Consider the following 10,199-nt stretch of genomic DNA (forward strand, 5'->3'; position numbering starts at 1 on the left):
CTGACAGGCGCTGGCCAGTAGATCTGCTAACTCCTATATCCGGCCAGGTGAACAGCGTCAACGTAACGGAAGTGATATATTTTCGCCTGTAAAGGCGATTATTTGTTACTTACCTTAGGTTAGCGTCTTCCCTAACCCAGCTGACAAAATGTTACATGAGATGATGTCGTTAATATTTGCAACAATTATTCTTCCACAGTTATTACATGAGAAGTGCATACGCCTATGTACAGAGAAAATTTAATCCCAAGAAAAGGATCTGTAGGAAATATGGTTTACATCTCTTCTTTCTTTGGCTTTAAATTTTGCAGTATTAAAACAAATTTGAAAACACTTGTAGTATGATGTTGAGAATCACAACATGAATTGCAACAGACTGCAATACGAGTTAGTATTTATAATACGGATTCTGACTACTTTATTACGTTCACGCTTCACATGTGCCTGATCTATCATACATTTTTTGTCATTCAGTATAGAGATGATTCTAAATATCACCAGAACTGTTATGCATCGACAGCAGGAGACATAAGGTTCTTAGACCGAAATACGAACGTCTGTCTACAGATAACACCCGGCGTTGAATGTTATAACGCTACTTTTAGTTGTAACTTGTGAGTTTCTACTGTTCTTGACAACAGTCGAAATAACATGTGACTTCGATGGTAGTATGAATGACGTAAAACAGATAACACGAAAAGTAACTGTGACTGAAATCGCCGAGCGGTTCTAGGTGCTTCAGTCTGGAACCAAGCGACCGCTACGGTCGCAGGTTCGAATCCTGCCTCGGGCATGGATGTTGGTGAAGTCCTTAGGTTAGTTAGGTTTAAGTAGTTCTAAGTTCTAGGGGACTGATGACCTCAGATGTTAAGTCACATAGTGTTCAGAGCCATTTGAACCATTTGACTGAAATCACAGCCAGATACTCATAACTCATTAATACGAAAACTGTGAATTCTCAGTATCGTATCTTGTGGTTTGTAACAGTTACTTTATTTCTTGCCTACGCGTAATATGTCTATCTCCATTTCTTGTCCGCAAGCGGAGAGTACTCCTCGCACAACTGTCGTTTCCCCCTTCCGTGTTACGCTCGCAAATCGTACTCGCGAATAGCGACTGTCGATAAACTTCCGCGTGAGATCTGATTTTCTCGTCGTTGTCGTCGTTTCACGTGACTTCTGTGCGAGGAAGTAATGCCTTTCCCGACCCTCCTTGGAGTGTGCACTCTCGAAGTTTCAATAGCAGAGACTCTGTGATTCACAACCTCCCTCTTGTAGCGCCTGGTTACTCGAGCCGCCCGAGAATTTCCGTTAGACCCTCGCGCTTGCTTACGGAACGGTCCCGTGACGAAACGTGCAGCTCTTCGTTGAATCTTCTCTACCTCATACAAAATGGATCTGTATTTTCCGAATCTGGATTGGCGTCAGCTGCTTCTGACAAATGAAAATTGTGCCGCACTGGCACTCAAACCCGGATTTCTCACTTATCGCGAACAGTCTCATTAACCAGTTTGGCTATTCGAGCACGCCTACAGAACCGACCCAAAATTCCATATGTCATGGAGTCTTTAAGGTAACGGCCTTGCCGCAGTGGATACACCGGTTTCCGTCAGATCACTGAAGTTAAGCGCTGTCGGGCGTGGCCGGCACTTGGATGGGTGACCATCCAGGCCGCCATGCGCTGTTTCCATTTTCCGGAGTGCACGCAGCCTACTGATGCCAATTGAGGAGCTACTCGACCGAATAGTGGCGGCTTCGGTCAAGAATACCATCATAACGACCGGGAGAGCGGTGTGCTGACCCCACGCCCCTCCTATCCGCATCCTCCTCTGAGGCTGACACGGCGGTCGGATGGTCCCGATGGGCCACTTGCGGCCTGAAGACGGAGTGCTGTGCTATGCTACGGAGTCTATAGCCTTTACACTCCCACGTTTCATGATTCCCGCAGAGCGAGAGGCAAATACTTTATCGCCATTTTATACCGAATGGATACATTAGTGATGGTTACAGTGTCTGTGTTTATGCCTAGTGTGTATCTTCACATTACAATGTGTCTGAAGGACATTGTAATGTGATGATAGAGACATTGTATAAACACAAATATTGTTGCCATGATACTCTACTTCTCTTATCAACCAATCTGCAAGGGCCCCAGCCGATGAGGAACATAAGAGAATCGGTTTTACAACTGTTTTGTAAGTCACGTCCTCCACAAATGAATTATATTTCCTTAAGATTCTTTCAAAGAATCTCAGCCTGGCACCTGCTTCTCCTGCTGTTCGTTTCATGTGGTCATTCCGCTTTGGGTCGCCCCGGATTGGTACTTCTAGCTATCGTATGGTTGTTACGGTTTCCAGTGGTTTACCGCCAATAGAGTAATCGAAAAGTAATGGATCTCTTCACTTATTTATGTGCGATGCTTTACATTTGTTTACTTTTAGGATCATCTGTTAGTTCCTGCATCATCATAAATCTTAGACAACTTGCCGGCCGCGGTGGTCTAGCGGTTCTAGGCGCGCAGTCCGGAACCGCGCGACTGCTACGGTCGCAGGTTCGAATCCTGCCTCGGGCATGGATGTGTGTGATGTCCTTAGGTTAGTTAGGTTTAAGTAGTTCTAAGTTCTAGGGGACTGATGACCACAGTAGTTAAGCCCCATAGTGCTCAGAGCCATTTGAACCATTTGATAAATCTTAGACAGATTAAAATGGTGCAAGATGTTCCAAATTCTGAGAAATATGGGGTAACCCCTAGGGAAAGACGGGTAAAAATACAGTACAATATGTAGAAGAACCAAGAGGGAACAATAAAACTGGAAGACCAAGAATGAAGTGCCTGGATTTAAAAGTGTGTAAGGCAGGGGTGTAGTCTTTTGCCCCTACTGTTCAGTCTGTACATCGAAGGAGAGATGACAGAAATAAAAGTACGTCTCAAGAGTGGAATTAAAACTAAGGGTGAAAGGATAACAATGGTAAGATTCGCTGATGACATTACTATGATCAGCGAAAGTGAAGAATAATTACAGGATGTGGTGAATGGAATGAACAGTGTAATGAGTACAGGATATGGACTGAGAGTAAATCGAAGAAACACGAAAATAACGAAAAGTAGCAGAAATGAGAACAGTGAGAAGCGCAGCATTAGTATTGAAAGTCGCGAAGTAGATGAAGTTAAGGAATTTTGTACCCAGGCAGCAGAATAACCAATTACGGTCGGAGCAAGGAGTGTGAGACGTTCCCTGGGGGGGGGGGGGGGGGTCCACCGGGGACCGAACCGCAGAATAACCCTGAAAGAGTGGTTCGGTGTGGGGCGGCGGGTGGGTGAAGTGGACTGCGGTAGTCGTCGTGGGGTTGTGGACCACTGCGGCTGCGGCGGGGACGGAGCCTCTCCGTCGTGTCTAGGCCCCCGGGTTAACATACAATACAATGACAGTGAAACATGGACTGTGGAGAACAGAAGAGAATCAAAGCATTTGAGATATGGTGGTACAGAAGAATATATGATTTAATTGAAGGAGAGAGGAGAAAGGAACAGAAATGGAAAGAATTAGTGATATGAACTGCATCAGGAGTTTGTGCGGCATCAGTGGTGACGAGTGAAAATGTGTGTGGACTGGTAACCAAATCCGGGATCTCCTGCTTACTAGGCAGTTCCGTTAACCACTGCACCGACCCGACACAGTGCTCAACGCAAATGCGCGGACTATGTCTGTACTCCTCACGGCCGACCCACACTCCCACTAGGCGCCACCTATCCTCTGTACGCTGGCTATTTCCTCCATGTTCGCTACTCTGAGATTGCCACAGGAAATCGGACGTACTTGTGCATCCGTAGTGAAGAAGGTGGATCCACTGCCCATCTAGGCGAATCAATTACATGAATGCGTGGTGTGTGTTCTTTCAAAAAATGGTTCAAATGGCTCTGAGCACTATGGGACTCAACTGCTGTGGTCATAAGTCCCCTAGAACTTAGAACTACTTAAACCTAACTAACCTAAGGACGGCACACAACACCCAGCCATCACGAGGCAGAGAAAATCCCTGACCCCGCCGGGAATCGAACCCGTGTGTGTTCTTTCGGACATGTCTGAGGGAACAGGCACCACGCATTTACATTACAGAAGAATGTTGAAAATTAGGTGGACTGATAAGGTAAGCAAGGAGGAGGATCTTCGCCGAATCGACGACACTGAAGAGAGGAAGGGATAGGATGACAGGGCATCGGTTAAGACATCAGGGAACAACTTCCATTGTACTACTGGGAGCTGCAGAGGGTAAAAACTGTAGAGGAACACAGAGATTGGAATACATCCAGCACATGATCGAGAATGTTGCAGTTGCTACTCTGAGTTGAAAAGGTTGGCACAGGAGAGGAATTTGTGGCGGGCAGCATATACTAGTCAGAAGACTCAAAATAAGGGGGGTGGGGGCTCATGGAGCCTCCAACGTTGGCTACTGGATCGTATACACATGTACATAGAGGGTAACAAGGAAGTAGAATGATAGGAACAGAAATGACGCTTTGATGAACGGCATGCCGGCTGGCTCGTCTCCTTTTTATTTATTTATGATAAATAATTCGGTTGGGTGGGAGTTGAGCTAGACGGGCTCCGACAGCATAAAAGTTTAGATGGATTACAGTGACTGTATGTACCGACTTCATTTCCTAATTTTAACATGTTTAACCTTGTCCTGGTTATATTCATTGCTTTTCTGGATGAGAGTTAGAACTGAGGAGCGCTGCAGGTACGGGACAGGAGTCGCAAAGGGACGGCGAAAGCGGTTCCTGTGAGGCGAGCGAACACGGCTTTTGCATAACTGCGAGCGGGATAGAGACAGGAAATACATTAAGGAAAGGTAAACCTACGTTTCTAGCATTTGTAGACTTAGAGAAAGCTTTTGACAATGTTGACTGGAGTACTCTCTTTCAAATTCTGAAGATGGCAGGGGAAAAATACAGGGAGCAAAAGGCTATTTACAATTTGTACAGAAACCAGATGGCAGTTATAAGAGTCAAGGGACATGAAAGGGAATTAGTGGTTGGGAAGGGAGTGAGACAGGGTTGTAGCCTATCCCGGATGTTATTCAATCCGTATATTGAGCAAGCAGTAAAGGAAACAAACACTTGTAGTGTTATATTGGCGTTGCCGATCGCAGAGCCGTATTCTGCCTGTCTACATGTCTCTTTATTTGAATACTCATGCCTACACCAGTTTAGCCGGCCTTGTGACTGAACGGTTCTAGGCGCTTCAGTCCGGAACCGCGCTGCTGCTACGCTCGCAGGTTCGGACCCTGCCTCGGGCATGGATGTCTGTGATGTCCTTAGGTTAGTTAGGTTTAAGTAGTTCTAAGTCTAGGCGACTGACTACCTCAGTTGTTAAGTCCCATAGTGCTTGGAGACACTTTTTTCTTTTTTTGCCTATACCAGTTTCTTCGGCGCTTAAGTGGATATGACACTAAGAAAAACGCTAGAACAAAAAGAGGTGCCCGAGAAGGCTATCCTATTAATATTTATTTGATTTATGTATAGAAGGTGCGATTCAAACAACAAAAAGCAGTGCCGGCCGGAGTGGCCGAGCGGTTCTATTCGCTACAGTCTGGAACCGCGCGATCGCTACGGTCGCAGGTTCGAATCCTGCCTCGGGCATGGATGTGAGTGATATCCTTAGGTTAGTTGGGTTTAAGTAGTTCTAAGTTCTAGGGGACTGATGACCTCAGATGTTAAGTCCCATAGTGCTGAGAGCCATTTGAACCATTTGGTAAAAACTGCGTAATACAGAGCAGCATAGCTACGTCAATACGGCGTTGTGTTTAGTGGATGATGATGAGATCTGTTTCTGCGTCCATAACAGCATAACATAACAACATAAGCTCCACGCTATTCGTATCAGAAAGCGATAACAAAAGCTTGGTTCAAATGGTTCAAATGGCTCTAAGAACTATGGGACAACATCTCAGGTCATCAGTCCCCTAGACTTAGAACTACTTAAACCTAACTAACCCAAGGACATCACACACATCCATGCACCAGGCAGGATTCGAACCTGCGACCGCAGCAGCAGTATGGTTCCGGACTGAAGCTCCTAGAACCGCTCGGCCACAGTGGCCGACAAAAAAAGCTTCAACAGACATACTACACGAAAAGAAATAGAGAAAATATTGTTAAAAACTCTCCGCATAAACTCCAATCGTTTTTCACTATAGCTGCGATAATGAATAATAAAGAGCGCAGCCCGCATCTCGTGGTCGTGCGGTAGCGTTCTCGCTTCCCACGCCCGGGTTCCCGGGTTCGATTCCCGGCGGGGTCAGGGATTTTCTCTGCCTCGTGATGGCTGGGTGTTGTGTGCTGTCCTTAGGTTAGTTAGGTTTAAGTAGTTCTAAGTGACTTATGACCACAGCAGTTGAGTCCCATAGTGCTCAGAGCCAATAAAGAGCGCATGGCATTGGTGGCCGGGAGACCCCTCACGGGGTGGTGCGGCCGCCGCTCCACAAGATCTTTAACGCACCTACGGCGACTTGCGAGTGAATGAGGATGAAAGACATTCAACACCCAGGCATCTCGAGGCAGAGAAAAATCCCTGACCCCACCGGGAATCGAACCCGGGACCCCGTGCGCGGGAAGCGAGAACCCTACCGCCAGACCACGAGCCGCGTACTTAACTACGATTATATTACCCAAATAACTTCATTCACGAAGTTTATTGGAGTAAGAGCGAACTAGATGACTAAATTTCCGAGTTTTTAAAATTATGTTTTGGGGTATTAGTGGCGTTGAGCACTCTGATATTCTAGGAACAACGACATTAGAAAAATATGTGCTGTAGGAGACATGATGAAATTGTGTTTCAAAATTTAGTGTACTAGTGGAGGTGATTCTATGCACATTTTTCAACAAAAACACCAAGCACTGCCGTATTTGGTGGACGGTAATTAAGGTTCCGTCCAAATGAATCATTTTATTCCCTCCAACTTATAGGCTTTCGGTTCTTGCTCATGCAGCCATCACAGTAGTGGATAGACGATACGACAGTGTGTCTGAGGCGATTTTCATCTTGGCAGTAATGACGATACGAATGTGAGGAGAACACAATACTCAGTCCCCGAGGGGAGAAAATCCCCGACCCGGCCTGGAATCGAATCCAGGCCCCTTGCAGTCTGCCGCGCTGAGTCCACAGCCACCGAGGCGGACGTACCGGAATTGGCAGAATGACTTCACGCTGGAGAGCTGAGCGAAGGGCGTAAACACAGCTCTGTAGCCGCGTCGATGTACGCCGTACGGTATCCTGCCGCCAGTAGCGCTGAGTGCACACAGCGAAAACAATAGCGCAGCATGGAGCGCGATTACGAGCTCCCAGGAATTGCTGATAAGCATCTGCTTTACTGCGAAGCTTGCGGAAGTAGCGCTGTTGTTCGCACCGGCAGTGCTTCAACATTTTACCTCAAAGAGTTTCCTAACAGAGAAATACTCAGAAGTGTTGACTGCAGGAACTCTGTCAAACAATAAACATCGGACCATTTAAACAAGAATAACGCGGATCTCTTAAATTTTTAATTCTGGATAATATACCTTCCACTTAAAGGCACCGGGTATGCTACACTATGTGATCAAAAGTATCTGGACAACCCCAAAAACATACGTTTTTCATATTAGGTGCATTGTGCTGCCACCTACTGCCAGGTACTCCATATCAGCGACCTCAGTAGTCATTAGACATCGTGAGAGAGCAGAATGGGGCGCTTCGCGGAACGCATGGACTTTGAACGTCTCAGGTGGTTGGGTGTCACTTCTGTCTTACGTCTGTACGCGAGATTTCCACACTCCTAAATATCCTTAGACCCACTTTTTCCAGTGTCATAGTGAATTGGAAAAGTGAAGGGACACGTACAGCACGAACTCGTCTGTTGACTGACAGAGACCGCCAATAGTTGAAGAGGGTCGTAATTTGTAACAGGCAGACATCTATTCAGACCATCACACAGGAACTTCAAACTGCATCAGGATCCACTGTAAGTACTATGACAACTGGTCGGGAGGTGAGAAAACTTGGATTTCACAGTCGTGCGGGTGCTCAGAAGCCACACATCACGCCGGTAAATGGCAAACGACGCCTCGCTTGGTGTAAGGAGCGTAAACATTGGACGATTGAACAGTGGAAAAACGTTGGATGGAGTGACGAATCATGGCACACAATGTGGCGATCCGATGGCAGGGTGGGGATATGGCGAATGCCCTGTGAACGTCGTCTGCCAGTGTGTGTAGTACCAACAGTAAAATTCGGAGGTGGTGGTGCTATGGTGTGGTTGTGTTTTTCATGGAGGGGGCTTGCACCCCTTGTTTTGCGTGGCACTATCACAGCACAGACCTAGATTGAAGTTTTAAGCACCTTCTTGCTTCCCATTGTTTAAGAGCAATTAGGCGATGGCGATTGCATCTTTCAACATGATCGAACACCTGTTCATAATCCACGGTCTGTGGCATAGTGGTTACACGACAATAACATCCCTGCAATGGACTGGCCTGCACAGAGACCTGACCTGAATCCTACAGAAAACCTTTGGGATGTTTTGGAACGCCCACTTCGTGCCAGGGATCACCGACCGACATCGATACTTCTCCTCAGCGCAGCACTCCTGAAGAACGAGCTGCCATTTCCCAAGAAACCTTCCAGCACCTGACTGAAATATGCTTGCGAGAGTGGAAGCTGTCATCAAGGCTAAGGGTAGGCGAACACCATGTTAAATTCCAGCATTACCGATAGAGGGCGCCACAAGTCATTTTCACCCAGGTGTCTACATACTTTTGATCACATAGTGTATTTGTCACGCAGTGAATGTTGAACATATGAATGTAGGTGATAACTAGGCAGTGAGGATTTGCAAATCTTCTGCCTGTAGTGTATTTAGGCGAAGCCAGAGTTTGAGACTATCTGACACTCCACTCCTTCTCTCCATCGTCAGACATCAGCAAAAACACACTGTGAGTGCGTTAGTGTCTATAGAATAAATGACTGGGATTAGGAGTGGACTCTTATTCTATGACAGAGCACAAAGGTGTTTAGATGTACACAAATTGTTTTTAATTCAAGATTGTTGCCAAAGAAGTACTCGAATTTGCATAGGTTGCAACATGACAATGTTAGGACAGTTGTCAAGATAACGCATTACATCCTGTTTAATCGAAATGACACTGAACACAACAATATCAAATCTTGATCAGAAGGTTCTCCACAAAATTATTCTTACTACTGCATCGTGAAGTTGGTGAATATTACGACAAATCATGCGATTCCAGTTCTAAATGCGGTACTATTTAGGATGACAATCAAGTCTAGAGAGGATGGTTAGTTTTTGTGACAAGCCGAGCAAAAGATCACTCAAGGTTGCTCGAGTTCACTGTGGACGCAAGCTGTTGAACCAACAAGTTTACACATCTGCTAGCACTATTTATCTTAGCTGCGATGAGATGTCGGCTGCATGGCTGCTCTCATCCTCTGTAATTCCTTCAACAGCTAATCAAAATCTTTGCTGATTTTATCGGCAGAAACTGTCCTGTGTTTCTCATTAGGCGAGAAAACATGCACTCGTCCCTAGTCTTGAAATATGGCGATATGCACGTGCATAGATGGAGCAGTGTGCATATTATAATGCCCTCTCAGTTGTCTCAAGAACATTTAACTACGTGACTGTTTCGTTTCTCCACTGTTGGAGCTCAACGACTCTACAGCTAATATATAGCTGAATGTCAGCCGTAGTGAATGCAGTGTCCACACAAATTTCCTCCTTTGTGCCATATAGAGCGTGATGTGCCCTGTTCTGCACTTGATGCAGGTTCAGAGGAGAGTCCCCGAAAATTTCGGTCTTGTGTCTCTCGTAGCAAAACTGTCCCGAACCTGGATCCTTTCATACTCCACATCATGGCTTTTTCCAACCAATAGTAGCGTTCATTTCATCTTGTGGAAAGTATCTCTGCCGATCGCAAACGGCCTACCATCAATCTGAATCGAAATTTCGCCACTTTACTCCTTTCTAGTTCATCTCAGCCAATCAGACATTCGTGTCCGCTCCAAAAGTTACATGTGTATACCACAAGTCTACCATGCGCCTTTCACGTGATCAACTGTGTCACTGGCCTGTTTGTATCCATATGGAAATTCCCCAATGCAGTTTTCTAAAGATTCTTTCCATAGCATGCAGTGCTGGCCT

The 10,199-nt window shown here is 46.0% G+C and overlaps 1 pseudogene; it reads left to right on the forward strand.

Annotated features, from left to right (window-relative positions):
• The first annotated feature begins 1,571 nt into the window (after nt 1-1,571).
• On the forward strand, nt 1,572-1,689 carry LOC126425227 (5S ribosomal RNA; annotated as a pseudogene).
• Nucleotides 1,690-10,199: the final 8,510 nt, after the last annotated feature.

Source organism: Schistocerca serialis, chromosome 1 (assembly GCF_023864345.2).
Source record: "Schistocerca serialis cubense isolate TAMUIC-IGC-003099 chromosome 1, iqSchSeri2.2, whole genome shotgun sequence".
NCBI classification, from domain to species: Eukaryota; Metazoa; Arthropoda; class Insecta; order Orthoptera; family Acrididae; genus Schistocerca; species Schistocerca serialis.